Source organism: Ixodes scapularis, unplaced genomic scaffold (assembly GCF_016920785.2).
Source record: "Ixodes scapularis isolate PalLabHiFi unplaced genomic scaffold, ASM1692078v2 PGA_scaffold7__128_contigs__length_106722199, whole genome shotgun sequence".
In the NCBI taxonomy this organism is placed as follows: domain Eukaryota; kingdom Metazoa; phylum Arthropoda; class Arachnida; order Ixodida; family Ixodidae; genus Ixodes; species Ixodes scapularis.
Window position 1 is genome coordinate 98,170,508 of NW_024609882.1, and position 14,603 is coordinate 98,185,110.

General features: G+C 45.8%; 1 pseudogene; it reads right to left on the reverse strand.

Annotated features, from left to right (window-relative positions):
* Positions 1–14,603, reverse strand: part of LOC115323844 — an 87,405-nt pseudogene that overhangs the window by 6,606 nt on the left and 66,196 nt on the right.

The following is a 14,603-nucleotide window of genomic DNA, read 5'->3' on the forward strand; positions in this document are numbered from 1 at the left end:
TCGCCTTCTTCCTCACATTCGCCCGAAAAGCGGAAAAAGCCAGAAGTCTACCTACCATCTGATGAGAATGGAGCACTACATTTAGTCAAGCCGACCGCACCATTAGCGCAAGTGGCATTGTCGTCACGTTAGCTTCTTGCCTGAAACAAAATACTCCGATCGTTGCCCGAAATGCAAGAGTCATTCACACAGCGACCCACACAGTTAACAACGCTGCCTGACTTGTCGCAGTCGTTGCCATTTTCCGACGATTGCCGACAACTGTCCTCACGTACTTGGATAGAATCGGAATGATGGCAAAAGCTAACATCATAAAGCGACGACGCCCTGCGAGCCATAGCTCAAGGAAAGCTCCGCGGAACTGTTAAAAACTGGTACCTAGCGTGCGGCGACGCCTTCGCAACGTGGCTGCCATGACGTTCTGCCTTCCTCAGACAATTCAGTGACGACTTGAATATGCTCGAGCGGCAAGCAAAGGTCAGCGAGTGTCTGCAGTCGAAGAGCAAAGCTTTGCACTCGACGTTTGCAAAGCTGATAATCCTCGCCCGGTTCTTCTCTCTTGCCCGATAAGCAGAAAATGAAAGCCGCTTACAACTCCCTGTAACACCGAATTAGAGCGCAGCTCTTAAGGAGGAGGGGGGAAGGATACTGAGGGGAGCGTATACCCCTCCTCCCTTCTCCTCACCTCCTTATCCTGCTTGCTACTCTTCCCTCCGAGCGGCGTCGGCGTAACCGTAAGGTCACCTGACCCTCGTGAAGTCACGAGGGTCACGAGTTATTTTATTTTGATTTAGGTATACTGTTAACCCGTTAGGGTTGTTACAGGGGTGCACAAGGCACGAGAATACATATGACCAAATACAAAAAGAAACAAGGACACTGTATCAACAACAATTCAAACATACAAAAATAGCGCTTGACATTGAATTTATAAATCGTCAAACAGCGACGAAGCAAAGACATCACACAATAACATCACAATTTTCTCATGATTATACGTGAATAGGAAATACTAGGGATTCGATCGATATCATTGAAAAAGGTTCAGAATGCTTTTTTCAAACAAGGTTAGTGTATTTGCTGTTGTTAATTCTTGTGGTAGGCTGTTCCAATCAGTTATCGTTCTTGGAAAAAAGGAGTATTTATATGCATCAATATTTGCCGTATCTATTTGGTAGTGGTTTAAGTGGTTGCCTCTGAGAGGCCTGATCTGCCGAGCAACTATGTAAGGGTCCGTATTAAAATTAAATTGGCCATTTTGTAGCATATAAAAGAATTTAAGGCGTGCTATTTTTCTACGGTCACAGAGCGTTGGGAGGTTGAGATAGTTAAGCATTTCCTGTACTGATTCTGTTCTCTGATATCTCGACAATATAAATCTGGCTGCCATCCTTTGTATTTTTTCTAGTTTATTTATCTGATAGGCTCTAAAAGGATCCCAAATTATAGAAGCGTACTCTAGAGTAGGCCGTATTAGTGCTTTATATGCAGTTAGTCTTGTCTCAGGGGGAGCGAGCTTGAGATTGCGCTTGAGATACCAGAGTTTTTTCCTAGCAGCTGAGCACACATTGTCAATGCGAGTTTTCCAGCTTAAGTTTGATGATATGGTAAGGCCAAGATATTTAAACTCGTTCACCTGTACTAAAGGTTCGTTTCCAAGCTTGTATACGAATGGTAGAATATTTTGTTTTTTGTTAGTTATAGTACAATGTCTAGTTTTAGTTAAGTTAATTTTCATTTTTGACTCCTTACACCATTTTTCTACTGTCTGCAGTGCCGAATTAAGCCGGACCTGATCATCGTGGCAAGAGATAACTGAATACAACAAGCAGTCATCTGCAAACAGGCGCACCGCAATAGAGGGTCCTATATTTTCCACTATATCGTTTATATAGCACAAGAATAAAACAGGTCCCAAAACGGATCCCTGCGGAACGCCCGAGGGAACGCGGACATAACAAGAGTTTGTTTTACTTATTTCTACAAATTGTTTTCTATTTGTAAGGTAGGCCTTGATCCACAGGATAACTTTATGGTTTATACCCAGTTTCAGTAATTTATTTATAAGTTCAGGATGGGGTACTCGGTCGAAAGCTTTCGATAGGTCTAGGCATAGTTAGATCTGATTATGTCTGTTCATCTTTTTTTTTCTTTTCATGTGTTTTTCTTTCAACTAAGCTTGTTCGGAAGAAAAAATAAACCAGTTTTTAGTTGCGCCTTTCGTGTGTAAGTGTCGTCCTTCTTTGTCCAAGTTTGTATACCTTAGTAGCGCAGAACAAAAATCACGAACGATTGCTACCTCGGATGTCAAAGGCCGCAATGCGCCAAGAGTAAGCTTTCTGTCACTGTGTTGCGGGACACCACAGCGCAGCAGGACTACAACACCTGCCACTGCCAGGTCCTGATCAGCCCCTGTGGACTAGATTGTTAATCGAAAAAGCGATCACCAACATTGACAGCGTACAGCCAAAGCAAGCAGCATTTTCGACAGTTGGTGTTTGCATTAGTCCAGCCCTGCCCACAGCACAACTTGGAAATAATCTGTCAGCCACATCAGACCTAATTTACTGTTCTCTTGTCCAGACGCGCTGAAGTGTTTCCTCAACAGGAAATGACGTTGTTCTGTTTGAAGGCGTAAAACAAGCAGTAGACATGCTTCCAGACGCCACCCCGAATAGCCGTTCTCCGTACCGCTATGCTACTAATGACCGCGGCTTTTTTTAACAGCAGGCAAGGGCACTTCTTCGCCAAGGCATAATTCCCCCAGCCACTGGGCCAGGGGTTTTGCCAGTAGTGGCTGTCACCAAAAATATATATAAAAAAAAAGTCTTTGTGTGAACTATGTGCCTCTCAACAAGATGCCCGTCACTGTCGTCCAACCCCTTCCACACGCTGACGACATCATGGACGATATTACAAGCTTGTCATACTTTGCCTGCCTAGACCTGAAGTTTTCATATTGGCAGGTTCGTGTTCGTCTGAAACATCGTGAAAGACAGCGTTTGTCACTCACCAGGGGGCCTTCATGTAGACCTACATGTCTTTTGGACTTAAGAATGCGCCCTCTACATTTCAACATGCCATGCCCTCCACCTTGTCCAATTCGTACCCACATTGCTTATACTGTGGTGTGAGAGCCTACTTCGACGATGTGTAGATGTTCAACTTTTGACGAGTTCCGGACGCTACTGAATGAGGTAGTTCATTTTTTTTATGCCAGTGAATTTAAAGCATCGCTGTACAAGTGCAGGTTTGCCTTGGGGCCCTAAACTCGTCACACACCAAGTTGGAGCTGAAAGTTCGCGGAGCGCGCGGATTGGACGCCGGCGACAAAGGCGCGAATTCATCGTCGTAATAGCCGAAACGGCGCGCTCCATGAACTTCGGCCCGAACTTTGTGTTTGACAAGATTAGAGCCCTTGGAAACCATCCAGTTTCGGGACTACTTTCTTGGGAAGAAATTATTTCTGCTTACTGACAATTGGGCTGTCGCATGTCTCACCACAAACATCAGACCCACTCGCCGCTTCACCACCATGTTGATGGATCCCAATGAGTTTGACTGTACAGTTCAGAAGCAACCGAAATATGGTTGCTAAAATGCTTTCCCGTCTTTCGGCAGCTGTCCTTGATCAGCACCAGGCCGTAACATCGATGCAAGCAGAAGACAAAATGTGCCAAGCACTTCGTTGCAGCCTTTCGACTTTGTACCAGCCAGAGACAGACCTTGTGATCCCAGCTGATGTTCTTTAAAACCATGACACCACTTCAGGTGCGCAAACCATTGTAGCTCCAGCAAAAATGCACCAGGCAGTACTGGAAGTGGTTTTCGATGGTGCAGGCCGCATACACGTTGCCCGAACATTGGCCAAAGTACGAGAACGGTACTAGTAACCAGACCTTGCAGCCACAGTAGCCCGTTATGTGACAGCATGGCAGATCTGCCAGAGTAACAATCGCCCCGTGTCTAAAGGAGTAGGCAAAATGGGATTGAAGCTAATTTCGGATGTTCCTTTAACTTTGATCGCCATCGACCATGTCACCGTGCCTGCCACAGCTAACAAGAAATATTTTCTGAAAGTGATCGACTTCCAACACATTTTGTCGTCCCAGCAGCCGAGTCTTCAACCTCGACAAAGGACGTGCTAGAGCACTTGCAGTCCGTTTCTTTTTTTTAAGTTAGGATGCCTTGACAACTGCCTCTGCTACCATGGTTCAGCATCGAATCTCACCACTTCAAGCAGTTCATGAGCATGCATGGTGTGAAGGTTCACTACTCGGTTGCATACCACGCGGACAGCAATGGTCTCGTAGAAAGCATCAACGGGACTTGGTCTCGGTTCTCCGCAAGCTGTGCACAACTGACCCTGCCTCCTGGTACAAGAAACTCGAAGAAGCTGCATTTGCTGACAACTGTACCAACACTGCGAGCATTCACTTTTCTTCGTCATAACCACTACTTGCATATGTGCCCAAGCTCCCACGCCAAAGCCATGCATCGTCCCATTGAAGCAACAACTCTTCAAGATCGCCTCCTGACTCTCTCAGAGAACCGAAGTGCTGCAGCTAGCAACACTAAAGAGGCTCAAGAGAAACGCAAGACAGCTTATAACCAAACCCAAAGGCACCATTCCTTTCACATTTGACCCTTTATGAGGGTTCGCCGTCAAGAGCCTATCGTAGATGTTATTACGAAGTTGGCTCCCAAGTTGAAAGGAGTTTATAAAACAACTGACCAGAAGACATCAGTGACATTCGTGGTCTCCCGTATGATAAGGCAAGGACAGCGCGATCGAACCCGTGAACGGCTGGTACACTTCTCCCAACTGAATAAGCCGTATGTGCCAGCGTATGTCGAGTACTACCTGGTGTACAGCATGACTTCCCCTGGTGCTGGACCCCTTGGAAACGTTTCAACTGCTTGTTCAACAGCCAGTGCCGACATAGCCCCTTACCACCTGACCAGGGAACCGTAAACCAAAGTTCGACCTCAACGGGTGCGACGGCCGTCAGACTGCTTGGCAGACTATTTCCTCCCTGAGTGAAATCTACTAGCACGGACCAACGGGACTTGGTCTTATTATAAGTGGGGTGGGATGTGAGCTACCTTCTAGTAGCGCCACGTACCAGCCCACCAGTTCTTCTTTCGCAAAAGCCAAGCCTCGCCAACAAGATACCCACCGTTCTGTCTTTTGATCTTTCGGCGTGCTTCACCATGCCGCTACGCCTGTGGCGTAACTGCTATATTTATTATATACTTGTTAATAAAAAGTTATTTAAATTACTATAACTTCGCCTATCTCTCGCCTCATCACCCAAATGTCGCCCTAGGCCAACGCCCGGCCCTAGAGCTCACACAACAGCCATCCATACTCTCAAGCTCCTCCCCTCGGTGCGTACAGGTGGTCGAGTTCTTCCTCGCGAACCTCACTCCTCTTCGCCTATTCCTCTGGTCACATAACCTACCCCCCCCCCCCCCCCCCGTTAATAACCAGTGAGTGTCGAGCCTCGCAGTTACACTTTTATCTGGGCTTCACAAAATGCCGAACACCAAGCCAAAGAACGTTTCACGTTCAAAGTAACGCCTGGATGAAAACGTGACCGCGTAGCTCGACACTGATTGGTTGATGGGTGAGAGAGGAGGAGTAAGGTGCTCGACGCTGACTGGTTAACGGGGACGTCGTGCGAACAGGGGGTAGGCGAGGAGGAGCTCAACCACCTGTGTGCACCGAGTGAGAGGAGCTCCAGGGTATGCACGGCTCTGGAAGATCGCAAGCTTTATCAACCCGATTCGCGGTAGTATCGCTTAATTCTAGGAACAACTACCAAGTGTACACATGGTACGCGTCAAACTATTTGATGAAGAGCGCTGTGGACGTAGGCGTCTGGCGTCTCGAAACTCAGAGTATCGGTAATTGTTTGTGACGCTAGAACGTTTCACGTATTTGCGTAGCATTGGCGTAGCAGCACGCCGTAAATTTTTTTACTGATTCGCCTTAGGGGTATGAAGTGAGCAAATGTTTATGATTGGGAATCCAGCCCCCATTTGGTGAAGTCGAGTGACATTTTTTTTTTCGGGGGATTGCAGCAAATAGAGATAACTTTTTTTTTATTCGCACCTTTCACGACCTGTAGGGGGCGCACTGGTGCCTATCAAAATGGCTGTCATCTGGATGATCGTCGTAGAACAGCGGTACGAGGCTGGGTCTGAGACGCGTAAGTAATTCTAGTTTTGCTACATACGCGCAGTCTTAGAGCTTTACGTTATTTTTTCACACCAGGAAGGTGTAGGCAAGCCCATTTATTATGAGGCCAATCATCCAGGAGCTAGGGAGCGCGATTCTCACACCGCGGTACCACCATCGCCGAAAGTTGCGAATACATTTGACTTTAGGGAGAATTTAGATACAGCAAATCTATTCATAGACGTCTTGGAAAACATGCAGTGGCGTCAGCGCCGAGGAAAGGAATGGCGAGAACGGAATGTGCAGATCGCGTTGTAGCAGACGACGGGGAGAACGTGCGAGTAACTCCTTTGCCCTCTTTCTCTCTCCCTCTCTTCAGTGTCACCTAGCAGATGTGTGGGGGAAAGGAGGAGCGTACAAGACCTCGCGCGTGGATGTTTTTGATTTTTACCTAGGTCTATTATATTCGATATGTTTTTTTTCTTTGACGTGGTGGTGCCGGTTTTAAGACGTCTCAGTACCCAGTCTTAAAGTAACCACTACCAAGTCTTTTTTTCCCATCAAAAACATACATTTTGTTTATACATCGAGCGGTTTCAGTGCCTATATGAATTTCCTTGGGTTTGCAACTTAGATAGCCAGATACTTTAACGAGCCTAAATTTAAAAATCTAGCTGAAACTTTGATCTGAAGTGAATTCATTTATACACCATCGTTGAGTCGACCTCGCCCGCTTAATCCGAATGCATGCTGTATAAACCGAATCGGAAGTTAAAGCTGAAATGAAACTTCGTGTAAATTGTGCAGCTAAGCCCAATTGAGGCTCAGGGCAAACTGAGGATTCAGCGGAACTGAAGTCGCAGTGAAACTGCTCTTATATCATACAAAGGACCCGGCGCTCGCTGTAGACACGATGGCAAACTTATCTGCGGACTGGGCTCAAGTATGTTCCAAGTAGGTTTGCTTCATACTATACGCTTCGAGCATGTCTACGGACAGTGTTTCATATGATGCATTAGCAGTATCACCGCGGCTTATCCCTAACTACTCAGTGCGCCAACTCCTGCCTAAAATATTCGCCGCTTTCACTCCCCGCACGCAAATTTGCCACTCCAAGCTGTGGGATCGTAAAAATCTGTTCATCAAATGACGAGTTTTAATCTAAACACGTTGTAACTCACGCCAACAGTGTTATACGTTTCGAAGAAAGAACGGCAAGCCATTCCATCCAGACCAAAATAGGTCCAGTTTTTTTGCTTTGCTCGGTTGTTCCACACACAACAATCCACAGTGCAGGTAGAGGGTAGGAGGTTATATTCCTACAAAAAGAAGAGTCGCCACTGTTAATAAAGAGAAGACTTTTGAAACGCTGGTTTCAATACGCACACTAGCGAGAATCTGTCACAAAATATTCTTCCTGGTTTGGGTCCCCAGACAGCATAAATAATGATAATTGTGTCGTGTTTACGTTTATACAGCCGGAGGCTAGTCAGCATCAGTATGCGTCTGGTTTCTCAGCTGTTGATGAGAAATTAAGCCAGTCAAGTACAACCGCTAGCCTGAGATTTTTAACGCGCATCACGCAGTAGTGATACATGAACCGCACGCCGGTACGATGCTCACCCAGAACCCAGGATTCCTGGGTTCTGCAGCAAGAGTTTGTGTTCTAGGCGCTCCGAGCTGGGCTGCAATAACACACTCAACCACTGATTCTAGTTTAAAAAAAAAAGACATTGTAAAGTTTCTTTGGGGCACACTAAGTCCTCAAAATTGATCGCCACCTAAAAAAAATTCCAGGTCGCTTGCCGGGTCAAATGAACTGCGATTGCAGTCAAGGCGCTCAACCCTCTCCTGCTTATAATGGCCAACATACGACGGACCGAATAACGATTTTTGCCCACGGACCGTGTACCACCTGAGCATCACGCCACCCATTCCTGCGATCCGCGCCTCGACAGCGGAGACTCGAACTGAAATAGCCAAGCGCCTTTGCAATCGGGATGCATCTGAAAACAAGAGGCATCAATCTAACGGTGAATCGGCAATGTTGTTACTAGGCATGTTTCTCTCACCTTAGGTGTATTTCCTATCTTGTAATGAACGGATCCACTTCCCAGATCGTAAGGACATGGCGACCGTTTTCAGGGAGCTTTATTATATAGTATTTGCACTTCGATAACGATACACGATAGCAATACGATGCATACGGAAAGGCTCAGGCTGAGTATCGGGTATCGTTTCAGAGTTACCGGGACGATCTACCAATTCTGAAGTCAATATTATGGTTTTGCATTTGAAAAATTGCGTTAGCTGGGATGGTGACGGGTTGCAAATTCACCAAACTAAAAATATTTTAACGTAATTGTTCTGATTAACTTATATTTTCGACCTCTTTTTTGAAGTTTGTGTATTCCCCCAAGGAAACAAATCGCAAATGTATCTGTACTATAAAAAAGATGCAAAAATGAGTTAGGTAATTATAGGCTTTTTCTTATCTTGCATGTTTCCACGAAGCTTTGAAAAAAAAAAAAAATTTTATCATCGATAGCTGAAGTCATCACCGCAGGGTTGACATATTGGGACTCCTTCAATTAATTTTTTTACATTAATAATATTAATAATATAAATGATCAGGCGAAATTTGCTATCTACACGGTTGATACAAGAATATTCTTTCTTTTTTTTAATATTCGAGACTGGCTGAGACTTGACAAAATATAAAAAGTCGTATGACATACAAACTAATTGAAAATAATATGAATAAATCAAAACCTGTGATTTCTTATCCAAAAAATAAGCCTGCAGTAGTTCCTAAAATTCTGACCTTTAACTCAACACCAATCGAAATTATTAATAGTTTTCAAACTCTTTGTGTGTGTGTGTGTGTGTGTGTGTGTGCGTTTTTTGTTTTGTTTTTTAAGAACATGTCCTGGGGTAGCCATATACGCTATCTTACACCAACGCTATAGCCGGTGACATGTTAAGAGTGAAGCAGAAGCTCCTCCCCCCTCTTTCCACTTTAGAAGAACGAAAGCTGGTGAGGAGGTCGCCTCTCCTCCAGCGTTCCTTCTGCCAAATTGGAAAGAGGTGGGAGGGGCTTCTGCTTCACTCTTAACATATCATCGATTATAGTTATGTGAACTGGAATCGTTATTTGCCAACGATCCATTTTGCATATATTCTTAAATTGTTGCTGTACAAATCAGTGTTACTTTCAATTAACGTACTGTCATCTTAAGAAACGTTTCTTGCTACAAAAATGTTATATGTAAGGTAGCACGAATCTTTCATGGCACTGACTTATAAAGAACAATAATATGATCAATATTTATAAATTAGATCAATACTGACTATGTACTAAAATGAAAAGGGAAAAACTAAAGGGTCTATGATTTTGCTAGAAACCTTCGTGTCGTTGAGAGGAAAATGACACCTCAGCACAGAGACATGGAGAATGGCCACTCAGCGAAAACATTTGGCTGTTAATTGCGATATTTTAGTCATATTTATTAAATAATCACTGCATAAATGTCTGGATCTAAATGGTGTAACATTTCAAGACTTAAGGTTGTATTTTTGCACGTAGGTTTTTTTTTTTTTTTCTTTTTTTCTTTTTCTTTTTTTGTGAAGTTTGAGTGCACATGTTGTTTTTTATCTGTGCTCCAGTTCAGCTTGCTGCTAATCAGTGAAGAGTCCCTAGGAGTAGTCAAGCTATACATCACAGCTTCATTCCTTGAGTGTCGCATCATATTCGATGTTAATAAAGTTTTATATTCGTTATATTTAAAACTTTATGCTAGGGGGTTTCCGTGGACCGTGTTCCCCCCTCCGCTATGATTTCAGCAACCAACACGCCGCTAGTGCACTTGCGCGCCACTAGCCTTGCTAGCGGCGTGGCGAGTTCTGAATCTCGTAGCGGATAGCGGAGAGATTGTGTTTCGGTTTGTTAGGCTGCTTGGAACGCTACTTCAATTGGCGTGTATAGCGTCCTATTGCGCCCTTGCGTCAAAAGTAGCCCCGAAGTGGCAACAAACGACAAAACAGTGATGGCGCAGGCGCGTTGGTATAGATTTACCTTTTTAATAAAATGGTAGTGACGCAGGCGACCTATGAGCGCATCATCCGTCTCCCAAACGCATCCGCGCGGGAAAGACGACGAGCAGACGATAGCGAGGACGGGCCTAACCTGTTGGCGACTCCACAGCGCCGCAAAACGCCAGTGCCCGGCGGCACCGTTGTCCAAGAGTGTAAGCGACGTTTGCTGCTGCGGTCGCGGCGCTACCGCGAATGCAAATGAATCGTTGTGAGCCAATGTTACATATACGAAGCGAAACAGAACAACATGATAGGCTTGCACAAAGCGCCACCAGCTTTACTAACCCAGGATATAACACAAGCATGGTCCGGCTCGAGGAGGCTTCAGTGCACAAGTAGAACTACTAGAAGCGACGAAGTCCTGGGCTCGTATAGGTATATTAAAGATGACTTCACGCACCACGCGCTCCCGCACAACACTTCGGTACACCACAGACGCAAGAAAGGTCTTGATCGTTGAAAGGCTGTAGGACGTGCAAAAAAGGTCGAGGAGCGGAACGTGTGGCCCGTCAGCCGGATAACGTTTGTACACATTGTTTCACGCATAAAGAAATTTCTTCCAATGTTTATAAAATCACAGCGCAGCGTGGGAATATAAAAGCACGGCACGCGCACAGTCATTGCTTCGGAAAGCGAGCGAAACACGCGCCATACGCACGAGCTCTGAAATGTGCCACTAAATAAGCTACGCTTCAGAGTAACGACACTTGGCCACATGTGGCTTAAAATCATGGTTGCCAGTTATCCCAAGCTTTATCTGAAATCACAAGAAACGCTTTTCCGACCTCTAGCATTGTTTAAGCAGTTCGCGTAAGGCAAAGCAATATTACATGAACTTCCTAACACCGAATCTAATGTTAAGGAAGTCGCACTTTTGAATCAAGACGATCGGCGGTTGCGTCCAATGTTAGTTGCGTCTGGTCTGCATACGAACCAAACTGGCGTCGCCCACAACAATGTCGGGGAACGGAGTGCCGATACTCTAAGCGCAACTCATTTAGTGGCTCTAGCACCGACCAGAAGCCTGTTTCTAGAAAAGTGTATTTGTGGCTAGATGTTTTGGTGGCGCCCTCCTATGGTTCCCTCTAGTGACGTCATTGCCTTAATAACATAAGTTCCATGTTGTTTGTAACGAGCATGTTGTAAGCTTGAAATTATTTCGCTCTGAAACCAAGTCTGCCAACGACGGGAAAATTGAAGTTGTGACAGTGCTCTTACTTCTGTCGATGAGAAATCCTTTGCTGACGTCATAGTCAGCATTGGGCCAATCGTGGAAGGTCGACAACAGTGAAGCTTTCGATAGTGCACGGCGCAAACAAGTACGCGGGGGATAGGTGGCCGAGGGTATCGGCGCATCTCAGCTCGGATCGTGTGGAAGGAAAGCCCGCGCTGTAGAACCCAGGGATCCTGCAGGCCCGATTTCCACCCCTGCCCGTTTCGATCTAGGGCACCACAGCTGGACACTCGGTGAGAAAGTCGGCGAGATTTTGGACCGCTACAATTGGCCACCGACAAGATCAAGCGCGGCGCTATCGCGACGGTCAGAAATTTTGCCGACATTCTTACCGAGTGTCAAACTGGGGGTCTCTGGATGAGCGTCGTACCGGCGTGCGGTCGTGTATCACTACTGCGTGATGCACGTTAAAGACCCCAGGCTAGCGGTTGTACTGCACTGGCTAAATTGCTCATCTACAGCTGGGAGACTCGTCGCCCTTGTGAGGCAGACCAAGTTCTAGGCTGTATAAACATACACACAACCCAATTTTTAGAAGTTCCGCCTCCAGCACGAGTTTTCTGCCATTGGTAACACAAGTGTGAACGCGCAGGCACGCGCAACCAAAGCCCCGCGGAAGCCAGCTAACTCGAGCTAAAGGCGGAGCTTCTACAGTCTATTTCGCCTTATCATGTACCGCAGGAAAGGCTACAAGCGGGTGCTCCTTGCTCGGCGGCAAAAGCTCTCGTGCATTAAGGGAAGCTGCCAACGCTATGAGCTCGCGCTCCTTGCCTTCGCTGCGGAACAACATAAGGTGAAACGGAGTATAGTCTCAACTTACAGGGGCCATGAAACGAATTTTGGGATGGGATAAATTATTTTAAATTGGGACTTTACTACTCGCATATCGTTTAGTTGGCCAAAAGAAAGAGGATAGAGAGTCAAAAGCCAACTTTTCGGTACGAACATTTGAAAATATAGTGGACTATTTTGTACCTCCTTTCCTTCGAAAGCTCTCCGCCTTTTCACCGTGATACATCCGCGGTTCCCTAAGCGCGTCAGTGGTGCCAACCTGACGTCAGCCGAGCCCAGCTCGCTCATTGGACACGAGAATTGCGTCACTCGAACGTATGCGCTCGTCAGCAATAAATCCGTCGACGAATATTCGGATTCGCGTTCGTGGCCAATGAGTGCGCTGACCGAACTTATCGTCACTGGGGAATGACAAGTTCTATGGTGTGCATAAAGAGCATGGTGGAAGCTAGGAGTCATCGCACCGGTGCCGAAGAATGTCACGACGACGTGATTTCACAATTCGCATTTGAGTTGAGGATTAAAGCTAAGGAGGAAGAAGTAGGAAAATCGTTTCATGACCCCTTTAAATGAAGGGTGAACGGAGTATGGCCAACACCACCTGGACAGAAGGCCTCCACACGCGTCATCATAGTCAGATCGATCGAGGCGAGAGATTGGGCACGAGTGCTGCGTCAGTGTTCGGCTGCGGCTCGTGGCCAATCAGCGCGTCGAAGGTCGGCTCGGGTCCAATAGCCGACCGAGCGCGATCCGACTGTGATGACGTTTCATAGAGGAAGAGGAAACCATGCGGAGGCCTTCTGTCTAGGTGGTGTTGGTATGGCTCGGAGCATTAGGTCCTGGCTCGGAGCACATGGAGTGAAAGAACCGAGGCATCCTGGGTACAACCCCACCCTATACCGATTTCGATATGGATGAGCATTGCACCGACGTGCGATCCTGTATTTCTACTGCGTGGTGCACGTTGAAGACCCCAGGCTAGCGGTTGTACTGCACTGTCGATAGTGCTCATCTACTGCTGAGACACTAGACGCCCATTTGGGCTAACTTGCGCCTGTATAAACATACATGGAGCATAATTAAGTTTACCATACGCAAATATATTAGTTGCTCTACGTTGACCGTGTTAGGATACCAACGACGTGGAAAGACTTACCGGATAACAGTAACGCGACCCCGCATAATGTAATGAACAGAAATCATCCGGTGACAGTCCTTCCCCCATGTAGGTTCTGTTTCCGTGGACTGTTGACCACGTGTTTGTAGAGCTGAGGCAGGTGAGGTTCATGCTGCATGGAGTCGAGATATCATGTTACAAACAGAAAACCAGTTTCGGGCGACTGCGGTGTATGATGCATTTGTGTGCGCTAAGTTGACTGTTTCTTACAGTCTCACTCGTTATTGAGTTGAACACCCGTGACCTTGAATTATATGTTTGGAGTTTGCTGTTCTCATCGTGAGAGCCCATTGTACCCGCCCGAAGTTCGAGACAACGGACGTTCACCCTGTTCATGCAGGTTTCTATCGTACAATCGCCGCGATGTTTGAACTGCTGAAACTAAAGTTTTTGCTATCTGCGTTATACAGAGCGGTTTCACGTTCGCACTTATATAAACGACATGGGCTGTGCGTGATGGTATAATAAACGTGCGGATAATTTAAAACAGATCACTTGTTTCCGGTTTTTTTATTTTTTTTAATTTACGTTTTAGAAGGTAATTTTAGCGAATCTTCAGTCTACTGCGTGCAAACTAAACTTGTCTTTAACATTTTTGGTAGCAATAAGACGTCGTAAAAAATGTGTCGCGGTGTTTGACATTACATGGAGTTCCTCCTTGTTTTTCACTCGTGTTTGTAGAGTGGAAGCGCCAGATATACTATTGACATTGCGTGCTCATGTGTTTCATGTCGATTTCTTTCTTAATTATGGTTTCTAGTTTGGTTTGCGTTGTACAGAGCGGTTTCAATTTCACATGGTATGCGGGGCAAGCTTTGTGTAATGGAATATTAAATATGTGGGCAATTTAAAACAGATCACTTGTGTCAGTTGTTTCTGCTTATTTTACTTTTCATACGCTAATTTCTACTACTTGCAAACAAAAGTTGTTTTTAGCGTTTTCGATTGCATTCAAAGATGTCTCGTGCCTGTGTTTGACCTTAAATGCAGTGCCAACATGTCATTTTATCGCATTTCGGTGTAGAAGCGCCAAATACCCTGGCGTCGCTTAGCCGGGGTTTTCTCTATCGAATTGTGTCTTTTGACTGCTGCGATGAATTAGCCCTAATCCATTGCCAGAG